Genomic DNA, 10,828 nt, shown 5'->3' on the forward strand with positions numbered 1-10,828 from the left:
GGCAGATTGAGCTGAGACTTAATGTTGCAGCATCATAAAACTCTGGTTTGACCACAATTAAAGTATTGTGTGTTGCATCAGGATGTTGCCTAGATGAGAGAACATGGTCGACAAGAGCAAGGGCTTTTCTCTTTGGAACAACAAAGGATGAGGGGTGTCTTAATCGAGGTATATTAGTTTATATATTTTTTTAATTTAAATTTAGACAGACAACATGATTACAGGCCATTTCAGCCCATGAGTCCATGCCGCCCAATTAATCTCCATCCCGGTACATTTCAAACAATGAGAGGAAACCAGAGCCCCCAAGGAAAACCCACGCAGACACAGGGAGAGCATACAAACTCCTTAAAGACAGCGCGGGATTTGAACGTCAGTCCCGATCACTGGCGCTGTAAAGGTGCTGCACTAACCGCTACGCTGACCTTCAGGAGGTTAGATAGGGTGGGCAGCCAGCACCATTTCCCTGAGTGAGAGTAACAAATTCTGGGGGACATCTGTTTAAGGTGAATGGAGATGTGTAGGGGAGATGTTAGAGCTAAGTATTTTACACAGTGATGCCTGAGATGCATTGCGGGGGTGGTGGTGGAGGCTGGTACAATGGAGACATTTAAAAGTCTCTTAGCCAGGCACATAGATGTAAGGAAAATAGAGAGTGATGGGTGTGAGGGAGGGAAGGGTTAGAGTGTTGTGGAGTGGGTTCACATTGGTCAGCACAACATGATGGGCTGAAGGGTCTATACTGTGCTTCAACCTATGTTCAATGGATCCCCAGAACAGGGGCTGAGGAAAGAGTAGGAAATCAAAGGCATGTTGAAACTCCAGGTGTAGTTCATCAAGGCAGATTCATTCAGAGTCATCTTCAGCCAAGATTACCCTTGAGGACATGTCCCTTGTTAAATTCATAGCAGGTCCAGCTAACATTTAGTGCAATGTCAAGGAGCACTTGTTCCACCTGGCTGAATCCAACATCCACAAAACCAAAACAGCCCAGACCTGTTCTGTCCACAATAAGTTCAAGGCCCCTCTCACACCAATATCCCTAACATAGCTCTGGCCAAGAGTGGGGTTCAACATCTTACAAGGGCATAATTGAGGGGGTCTTGTCTGGCTGTATCATTGAGTGGTAGGGTTGCTATAAAACATGATACTGGATGTAACACAAAGAGTCGCCATGAGTGTTGCCCAGTGCCCCTTACAGTAAGAGAGAAAGAGAAGCAAAAGAAGTGCAGAGGACCCCAAAACGCAACAGCAAAAGAAATTCACCAAGACAAATGGTTACTTAAACAAAAGTTGCTTTTTGTTTTCTTTAAACATGAAAACAGGATCAAACTTTAACTTATCACCTAACAACCCCTTCTAATTCTAAGCGCACGTGTATGTAATGTGTACAAATTGGTCCCTTAGAAAATCAGAGTGGAAAACTGTGTGTGGAACCTAGAGAAATGGGGGAGATATTGAACAGTTTCTTTTCTTCGGTATTCACTAAGGAGAAGGATATTGGGAGATGTGAGATAAAAAAAGCAAATTGGGTAAATATGGGGAATATAGAGATTACAAAAGGTGTAGTTTTAAGGCTTTTGAAGAATATAAAGGTGGATAAGTCTCCGGGACCAGACGGGATCTTCCCCAGGACATTGAGAGAAGTGAAGGAGGAAATAGCAGAGGCTCTGGTGGTAATTTTTCAAATGTCATTAGATATGGGGATAGTGCCGGAGGATTGGCGCATTGCGCATGTGGTTCCGTTATTTAAAAAGGGTTCAAGGAGGAAGCCTGGCAACTATCGGCCTGTAAGTTTGACGTCTGTGGTAGGTAAATTAATGGAGAAAATTCTTAGAGATAGTACTTATAAACATCTGGATAGACAGGGTCTGATCAGGAGCACTCAACATGGATTTGTGGGAGGAAGGTCATGTTTGACCAATCTGATTGAATTTTTTGAAGAGGTGACTAGGAATGTGGATGAGGGTAGCGCAGTGGATGTTGTCTATATGGACTTCAGTAAGGCCTTCGATAAGGTACCACATGGAAGGTTAGTTAGGAAGGTGCAGTCTTTAGGTATAAATTTTGAGATAGTCAAATGGATTGAACATTGGCTGAAAGGGAGAGGCCAGAGAGTGGTAGTGGATAATTGTCTGTCAGGTTGGAGGCCGGTGACCAGTGGTGTGCCTCAAGGATCTGTATTGGGCCCATTGTTGTTCGTTATATACATTAATGATCTAGATGATGGGGTGGTGAATTGGATTAGTAAATATGCAGACGATACTAAGATAGGTGGAATAGTGGATAATGAAGAAGGTTTTCAAGGATTGCAGAGGGATTTGGGCTGCTTAGAAAAGTGGGCTGAAAAATGGCAGATGGAATTTAATGCTGATAAGTGTGAGGTGCTTCATTTTGGTAAGAAGAATCAGAATAGGACATATGTGGTAAATGGGAGAGCATTGAGGAATACAGAAGAGCAGAAAGATTTAGGAGTGACGGTACATCGTTCCCTGAAGGTAGAAACTCACGTGAATAGGGTGGTGAAGAAGGCTTTTAGTATGCTGGCCTTTATCAATCATTGCATGGAATATAGGAGTTGGGAGGTGATGTTGAGATTGTATAAGACGTTGGTGCGGCCTAATTTGGAGTTCTGTGTGCAGTTCTGGTCGCCTAATTATAGGAAGGATATAAACAGAGTGGAGAGAGTGCAGAGAAGGTTTACCAGAATGTTGCCTGGGTTTAAGCATCTGGAGTATGGGGAGAGATTGGACAGATTGGGTCTTTATTCTTTGGAGCGTAGAAGGTTGAGAGGGGATTTGATAGAAGTATTTAAGATTATGAAAGGGATAGACAGAATGGATGTGGATAGACTATTTCCATTAAGAGGAGGAAAATTTAAAACAAGAGGACATGAGTTAAGAATTAAGGGGCAGAGGTTTAGAGGTAACATGAGGGGGAACTTCTTTACTCAGAGAGTGGTAGCTGTGTGGAATGATCTTCCAGGAGAAATAGTGGCGGCGGAGTCAATTGTATTATTTAAGAAAAGGTTGGACAGGTATATGGATGAGAAGAAGATGGAGGGTTATGGGCATTGTGCAGGGAGGTGGGATTAGAAAGGGGTGTTTGGTTCAGTGCGGACTAGAAGGGCCTAATGGCCTGTTTCCGTGCTGTAATTGTTATGTATATGTATGTATATATATATATGTTATGTTATGTAAGTTCAACAAAGTTTTTTGGCTCAATCTCACTTCTCATTCCTCCAAGTTCACTGGTTGCAGGCAATTCTTATACTGTGCACAGAATTTAACATTTATGAAGTTCACCCAAGTGAAACATTAGGCAGCCAATCCTCTCTTGAATCATTCACAAGTGCTTTGACCAGGCTTCACAACCCATCTTCAAAATGGGGTTTTCTGCAAGCTTACCAGCTTGTCCTGTTCCAGTGCCAGTTGCTGCTGCTCAACTGAATTCTCTCTCTCACTCAGAGAAAAGCCTGTTTAAACACTCTGCTTGCAAAACCGCTTGACCCTCTTAGAACAGCAATCTCCGCTCAGACAGACTGCGGCTCCGAGTCTGAATCTAGTCCTTCGAGTTCTTTCATCTGTTGCTTTTCAGAACAACTATACATTGGTGAGATCCCTTGGGCACTCTTCAAAGTTTTTTGCAAAGGCACTCAGAACCACCCTGTCTAGCTTGAGCAGAGCTCCAGTATTTTAAGTGAAATCTGTTTTGAAGTGTTTGTATGCGAGCTGTACTAAAAAACCTGCCACAGTTTATCTTCTTTAAAACATATCTATATACAATACAAACACAACACAATCTGTCACAGTTGCCCCCAGAGTCACTGAATGTCCATGGATTCGCCTCCAGCGCTCCCACAGCATCTGCTGCCACAGACTCCTGTTCAATCCATCGGCAACTCAAGCTCCAATACAATCAGGAAGCCTTCAGCACCGGAGGCCCTTCGGGAGCCCTTCTTCCCCTCAGCATCCTCTCGAGTCCCGGCTCCGGTACATGGTCCCCATGCACCAGTCTCCCATCTCCCATGCGCTAGTCACTCACTGCATGAGTGTGTCCCTCAGCCACTGAGCCCCTCGCTGGTCTGCTGCCAAGCACAGATGTCACCATCTTGGGCACAGACTTCACGGTTGCAGGTTTTACTTACAAAATACCATTGGCTCCTTTAACAGGTCACTTAAAGCCTGTACAAGCTGCCAGCATTTAGACCAGGCAGGTGAAATCTTCGGAGCAGAGCTTGTTTCTGCTCGCCACTTTCCGCAGACCCGTATCAGCGGCAGCACTGCCATTACTGCAGCTCCGACAGGGCCATCAGATTTTGTGGCCAATACAAAGTATCAACAAAATGGCAGAAAAGATCAGTGGGGTCTCCCTTTCCTCAGGTGGGGCTCAATTTTAACAAAGAACATAGAAGGTAGGCCCTTCAGCCCACATTGTTATGCTGACCTAATAACCTATGATAACTGCCTACAATTTCCCCACTGCATTACAGATTCCCCCTCCTGCCCACTGAGGAGGTCAGATTATGTGGGGGCATTAGGGTAACTACCCTAATGCCCCCCACCCCACTAAGACTTGTTCTGGCATCAACCCTCATGCCTCCTTACTTTCTGAATGAGCCTTATCAAATACCTTTCTGAAATCCATGTACACTGACTGCATCCACCACTCTACCTTCATGAATGTTCTTTGTTACATCCTCAAAGAATTCAAGCAGATTCACAAGACCCTGATGAAGCAATTGTTACAGGCCCAGAGGACCCCAAACCCCAGCTGCAATAAAAATTCACCAAGACAAATGGTTACTTAAATAAAAGTTGCTTTTAATTTTCTTTAAACATAATAACAGGATCAAACTTTAACTTATTGCTATTAACTTAACTCCCTTCTAATTATAAGCGCACGTGTACGTAATGTGCGTATGTTCAGGAAAGTTCTTTGATTCACAGTCCAATCTCACTTCTCACTCCTCCAAGTTCATTGGTATCAGGCAATTCTTATACTGTGCACAGAATTTAATGTTTATGACATTTCACCAGGCTCCAGTGAAAAGGTAAATGGTTCTCACTCAGGAAGGTTCTTGTTGCTTTCAGGATAGATTTGTTGCTCATTGGACATACACAAACTCATTCTCTCCAATCAGTCACTTCAGTGTCTTGCTGAAGAAACTTGCCCCATCAGGGTTTTCCAAATGATGACTTCTTCTTTTGCAGGTCACCACAGAGTTCCTTTTGTTTCCCTTATTTCAGGTGAAACACACTGGCCAGTCATTTCCTCTTATATGGACCACAGGGGTTTTCAACAGGCTGAACTCAGAACTCAAAGCCCATCTTCAAAATGGGGTTTTTCCACGAGCTTCCAAAAGCCACTGCCAAACATCTCTCTCTCTCTCTCTCTCTCTCTCTCTCCCTCTCTCTCTCAGAGTAAACCTGTTTGCTCAATTCTCTCTCTCTCTCTGCTTGCAAAACCACACAACCTTAGAACTGCAAACAGACAGATTGCGGCACTGGAACCAGCCTCTGTTGCTTTCAAAACAATAATCCATTTACACCTGCTTTTGAAATTCTCTAGCAAAGCAGTTTTATTGTTTTTGCCAAAGCTCTCGGTGTCGGGATGACTGGCTTTCACCAAGACTCTTGCATTTTAAATTAAATCTGTTTTGTGAAGTGTTACTGTGTTTGTTTGTGACCTACGCTCTGACCCCCCCCCCCCCCACAATCCATCTCTTAAACAAAACGTTTTTTATATAACATAAAATATAATATGACCGTCACACCATGCTGACTAACCCTAATCAAATTATGGCTCTCTAAATGGTTGAAATTCCTGTCTCTCGGGATCTCCTCCAACAACTTGTCCCCCACTGAAGTAAGACTCACTGGTCTAGAATTTCCTGGGTTATCTCTACTCCCTTATTTTTTTGAATATTTTATTTTTGATTTTCCAAGACTTGCACAAATCCAAAACCACAATACAACCACTCAACAATTATATATTTCATTCAGAGTCCATTTCCCCCTGCCACCTTACTCCCTTCCTTCCCATACCCTATTACCACGAGTAAAAGATTATTTACATTAAACACACATAAAGAACCAAAAATCTATTGAGTTCCAGACCATTAAAGTAACCAAATATAAACCCAGAGTAACATAAAGTAAAATGTAAAGATACGAAACAAGAGCTCGTCGTCTGCACCCCAACCTACTTCATTTATCTCAGTCGTTCCCCTATAAGTACAGATTTTTATTCTATTTAGAAGGCGTGTAACTATATGTTGCAGATAAGGCTCCTACACACTAACAAATCTATCATATTTCCTCCTCAAATTGTACGTGATTTTCTCCAGGGGAACGCAACTCTTCATTTCCGTATTCCATCGTGTAATATTTAGTTGGGAGTCAGACTTCCACGTGACTGCTATGTACTTCCTGGCTACCAACATTTGGTACTTGGACAGTTTAAAACACACGACCATAATATTTCCCAGAAGGTTCTTCCTTCCTTTTCTTGAACAAGCGAACAACATTTGCAACCCTCCAATCCTCCGATACTTCTCCTGTCCACAGTGACGATATGAAGATCACCACCAGTGGCTCAACAATCTCCTCCCTCACCTCCCACAGTATCCTTAGGTAAATCAAGTCTGGTCCCAGCACCTGAGCTAACTTCATGCTTTTCAGATGCTCTAATGCATTTTTTATCTGAATGTCAACATGCTCAAGTGTTTCAGTCCACTTCATTGGTGAGGCCAAATTGTGTGCAGTTTTGGTCAGGAAAGATATCAATAGATTTACTAGGATGTTGCTGGGACAAAGAACTGAGTTACAGGGAAAGATTAAACAGGTTATGATTTTATTCCCTGGAGGGTAGAGTATATGGGGGAGACGGTGTAAAATTTTGTGCTGTTGTTTGTTCTTTCTTGAATTCAAATCGAATGTAGACAAATGAGTCTTAGAGAGCAAGGACAAACATTTTAAAAGGTAATGATGTTAATACAGTCAATAAGAAGGAAACATAAATGCCTGCTTTTATTTCTGCAAGGATAGAATGAAATAACAGTTGCTCAATTTATGCTGTAACTTCACTACATCAAATGTGGAGGAGTGCATCCAGGTCCAACAACCAGATGATGAAAATGCAAGGAAGGGTTTGGTGAAAGGATGCTTGGAGATCAAGGAAGACGTCAGCAAAGGCAACAAAAGATTATTAAATGATCAAATTTAATGGATATTCAAAAGAAGTTATTTGAAAGTACTAAAACAGAAAAGATGTACACATCAGGACACCAGGGAGGTGCAAGTCTCACTTTGGGGAAAACTTTGGTAGGCGATGAGTTCGAATGAGGTTCAAAGATTACAAAACCATCTTGAAATTGCTAACACTGGACAGGGCACAAATATCAAAGAGCAAATGCAAAGGAAACAGCTCTACCCTGATGAGCAAGGTGATTCAGGACGGGAGGGGAAGGAATGTGTCCTCGTGCTGCATGAGAGATGTTGAGGTGGACCAGAGATAACAGTTGGTTTGGATGGCCTGCTGCCTCCCTTTTTGTTGTTCTTGCTCCATAGAACCTTAGAAATCTACAGTACAGAAACAGTCCTTCTAGTTTGGGTGGCCTGGTTAGTCAACACTTACAGCGGCAACAATTGAGATTAGGGTTCGAATCCCACACTGTCTGTAAGGAGCTTGTATGTTCTCCCTATGTTTGTGTGGGTTTTCCCTGGGGGTTATGGATTCCTCCCACCTAGGTTGTTGGTTAATTGGGTGGCATGGCCAAAAATACCTGTTACCATGCTGCATGTCTACATTTCACTTTAGTCTGTGTCGAACTATCATTCTGCCCAGTCTAATTGACCTGCACCCAGACCACAGCTCTCCATACTCTTCCCCATCCATGTCCCTATCCAAATTGTGCTCAAATGTCAAAATTGAGCCCACATTCACCACTTCAGCTTGCAGCTCATTCCACACCCTAATTGCACTTTGTGTGAAGAAGACCCCACGATGTTTTCTTTAAACATTTCACCTTTCAACCTTAACCCATGTCCTCTAGTTTTTGCCTCACCCAACCTTGGTGGAAAAAGCCTGCTTGCATTGACTCTATAAAAATGGCAGTCCTCCTCTGTGGGGTCCAACCACCCAGTCCAAATGCTGATGGCTCTTTAAAGGCTTTAAACAGCCTGTTAAAGGAGCCAAAGTTGTTTTTACTTAAAATCCTGCAACCTCGGGGTCTGTGCTCAAGATGGGGATGCCTACACTGGCAGCAGCCTCTTGGGGTTGCAGACTCGAGGGGAGCAGTGGACCATCGCAAGGCACTAGCAATGGAAAGAACAACCCCTCTCCCAACAATGCCACACCCACAACCCCGCTCCCTGCCACTGAGATAGAGAAGCAGAGGAGACAACCCTACAGAGTGGTGACAACAGCAGCGGACTAATGAGGGGTTTGACGTGGAGAAAGAGCCCACATAGGCTGCTGGAGACTGGCTTACAGGAACTGGGTATCGGGATTCAAGAGGTTGCTGAGGGCAGGAAAGGCTCCTGAAGGCTAAAGGCTTCCCGATCATCAGAGTTTTGGATTGGGAGTTCGGGTTGCCGATGGATCAAACAGGAGCCGGTGCGGCTGCAGTAGCCCTGGAGGTGAATCTACGGACTCTCAGTGATTCCAAGGGAACTCTATTTTGCTTCTCTTTCTCTGACTGTAAGGGGCTTTGGGCAATACTAATGGCGATTATTTGCCTTGTGTCAGACAAAAGTAAATTCCATGTAACATTACATGTTCTGTTTTATTACATAATAATAAAGAATTGAACTCCTTATGTACCTCATGAACATTTAATTTCAAGGCATTTAGAGGCTTGTAAGCCCATTTCACCTCAATATCCACACTGGGGGTGGAAAGGGTGGTTGGAGTCACACATCGGCCAGACCATTTTGGAATGGAAGATGTCGTTCTCCAATGGAGAATAATGAGCTGGCTCCATGTTCCCATTACTGGGGGCAGGATTTTATTGTGGTTGAGGATTGGAGGGTAGCTCCATTGTTTAAAAAAAGGTGCCAGGAGTAAAGCTAGCAATTATAGGCCTATAAGTTTGATGTCAGTGGTGGGTAAGTTAATGGAAAGTATTCTTAGAGATGGTTATGTAAAGATATTTGGACAGGCAGGTTTTGATTAGGAAGAGTCAACGTGGATTTGTGAGGGAAAGATCATGTTTGACAAAACATTGAATTTTTCGAGGAGGTTACAAGGAAAGTGGATTTTGTTCATATGTTAGTTAGGAAGGTTTAATCATTGAAGAAGGAAAATGGATTCGACAATGATTGATTGGGAGATGCCAGAGAGTAGAGGTAGACAACTGTTTGTCAGATTGGGAGCCGGCGATGAGTGGTGAGTCTCAGGGTTCAGTATTGGGTGCATTACTGTTTGTCATATTCATTAATGATCTGGATGATGGGGTGGTAAATTAGATTAGTAAGTGTGTGGATGATACTAAGATAAATGGAGCTGTGGATAGTGAAGAAGGGTTTCAAAGCTTGCAGAGGGATTTAGGCCAGTTAGAAGAGTGGGCTGAATGATGGCAGATGGAGTTTAATGTAGAGAACTGTGAGGTGTTACATTTTGGTAGGGTTAATCAAAATAGGACATACATGGTGAATGGTGGGGCAATGAAGAGTGCAGTAGAACAGAGGGATCTAGGAACAATGGGACATAGTTCCCTGAAGGTGAAGTCACATGTGGATAGGGTGGGGAGGGAAACTGATGGTATATTGGCCTTTATAAATCAGAGTATTGAGTCTAGGAGCTGGAATGCTATTTTAAAACTGTACAAGGCATTGGTGAGGCCAAATTTGGAGCATTGTGTGCAGTTTTGGTCACCAAAGAATAGGAAAGATATTAACAATTTGGAGAGAGTGCAGAGATTTACTAGAATGTTGTCAGGGTTACAGGGTCTAAGTTATCGGGAAAGGTTAAATAAGTTAGGTCTTTATTCTTTGGAGCACAGAGATTGAGAGGGGATTTGATTGAGGTATTTAAAATTATTAAGGATTTAGATCGAGTGGATGTGGAGAGGTTTTCTCCTTTAAGAAAGGGGGAGATGCAAATGAGAGGATGTGAGCTGAGAGTTAGGGGGCAAAGGTTTAGAGGAAACATGAAGGGAAACTTCTTCACTCAGAGAATGGTGGGTGTGTGGAATGAAGTGGCGGAGGCAGACTTGATATTAGCATTTAAGGAGAAGTTGGATATGTACATGGATGTGAAAGGAATGGACGGTTATGGGCTGAGTGTAGGTCAGTGCGGTTAGGTGGGAGAAAGTGTTTGGCATGGACTAGAAGTCCTAAGTTGGCCTGTTACTGTGATGTAATTGTTATATGGTGATATGGTTGTCATGGACAGCTTCAATCTACATCATCAATCTGAGCCTGAGATCGACTGAGATACAGGAAACGTAAAACCAAAGCAGGAAAGTGTTGATTAGGTCAGGCAGCATCTGAAGGGATAGAGGCGGTCAGCATCTCTGATCAAAGACTCTTTAGTTGACGATCAAGTTCATATTTATTATCATATGACTGTACACATACAACCCAACATAACATGGTTTCTCCAGATCACTGTGCACATACATGATATACATAATAATCACATATATGCACAGTTATAAATATTTTGGAATGATTTACTCAGTTACAGGACACTGTTCATCAATGTCACAGCCTGCAGGAAGAAGCTGTTCCCCAGCCTGGTGGTCCTGAGTTTGATGTTCCCTGTACCTCCATCCTGATGGTAGTGGGCAGACATACTGTGTGCTGGATGGACAGGGTCTTCA

Source organism: Narcine bancroftii, chromosome 8 (genome assembly GCF_036971445.1).
Source record: "Narcine bancroftii isolate sNarBan1 chromosome 8, sNarBan1.hap1, whole genome shotgun sequence".
In the NCBI taxonomy this organism is placed as follows: domain Eukaryota; kingdom Metazoa; phylum Chordata; class Chondrichthyes; order Torpediniformes; family Narcinidae; genus Narcine; species Narcine bancroftii.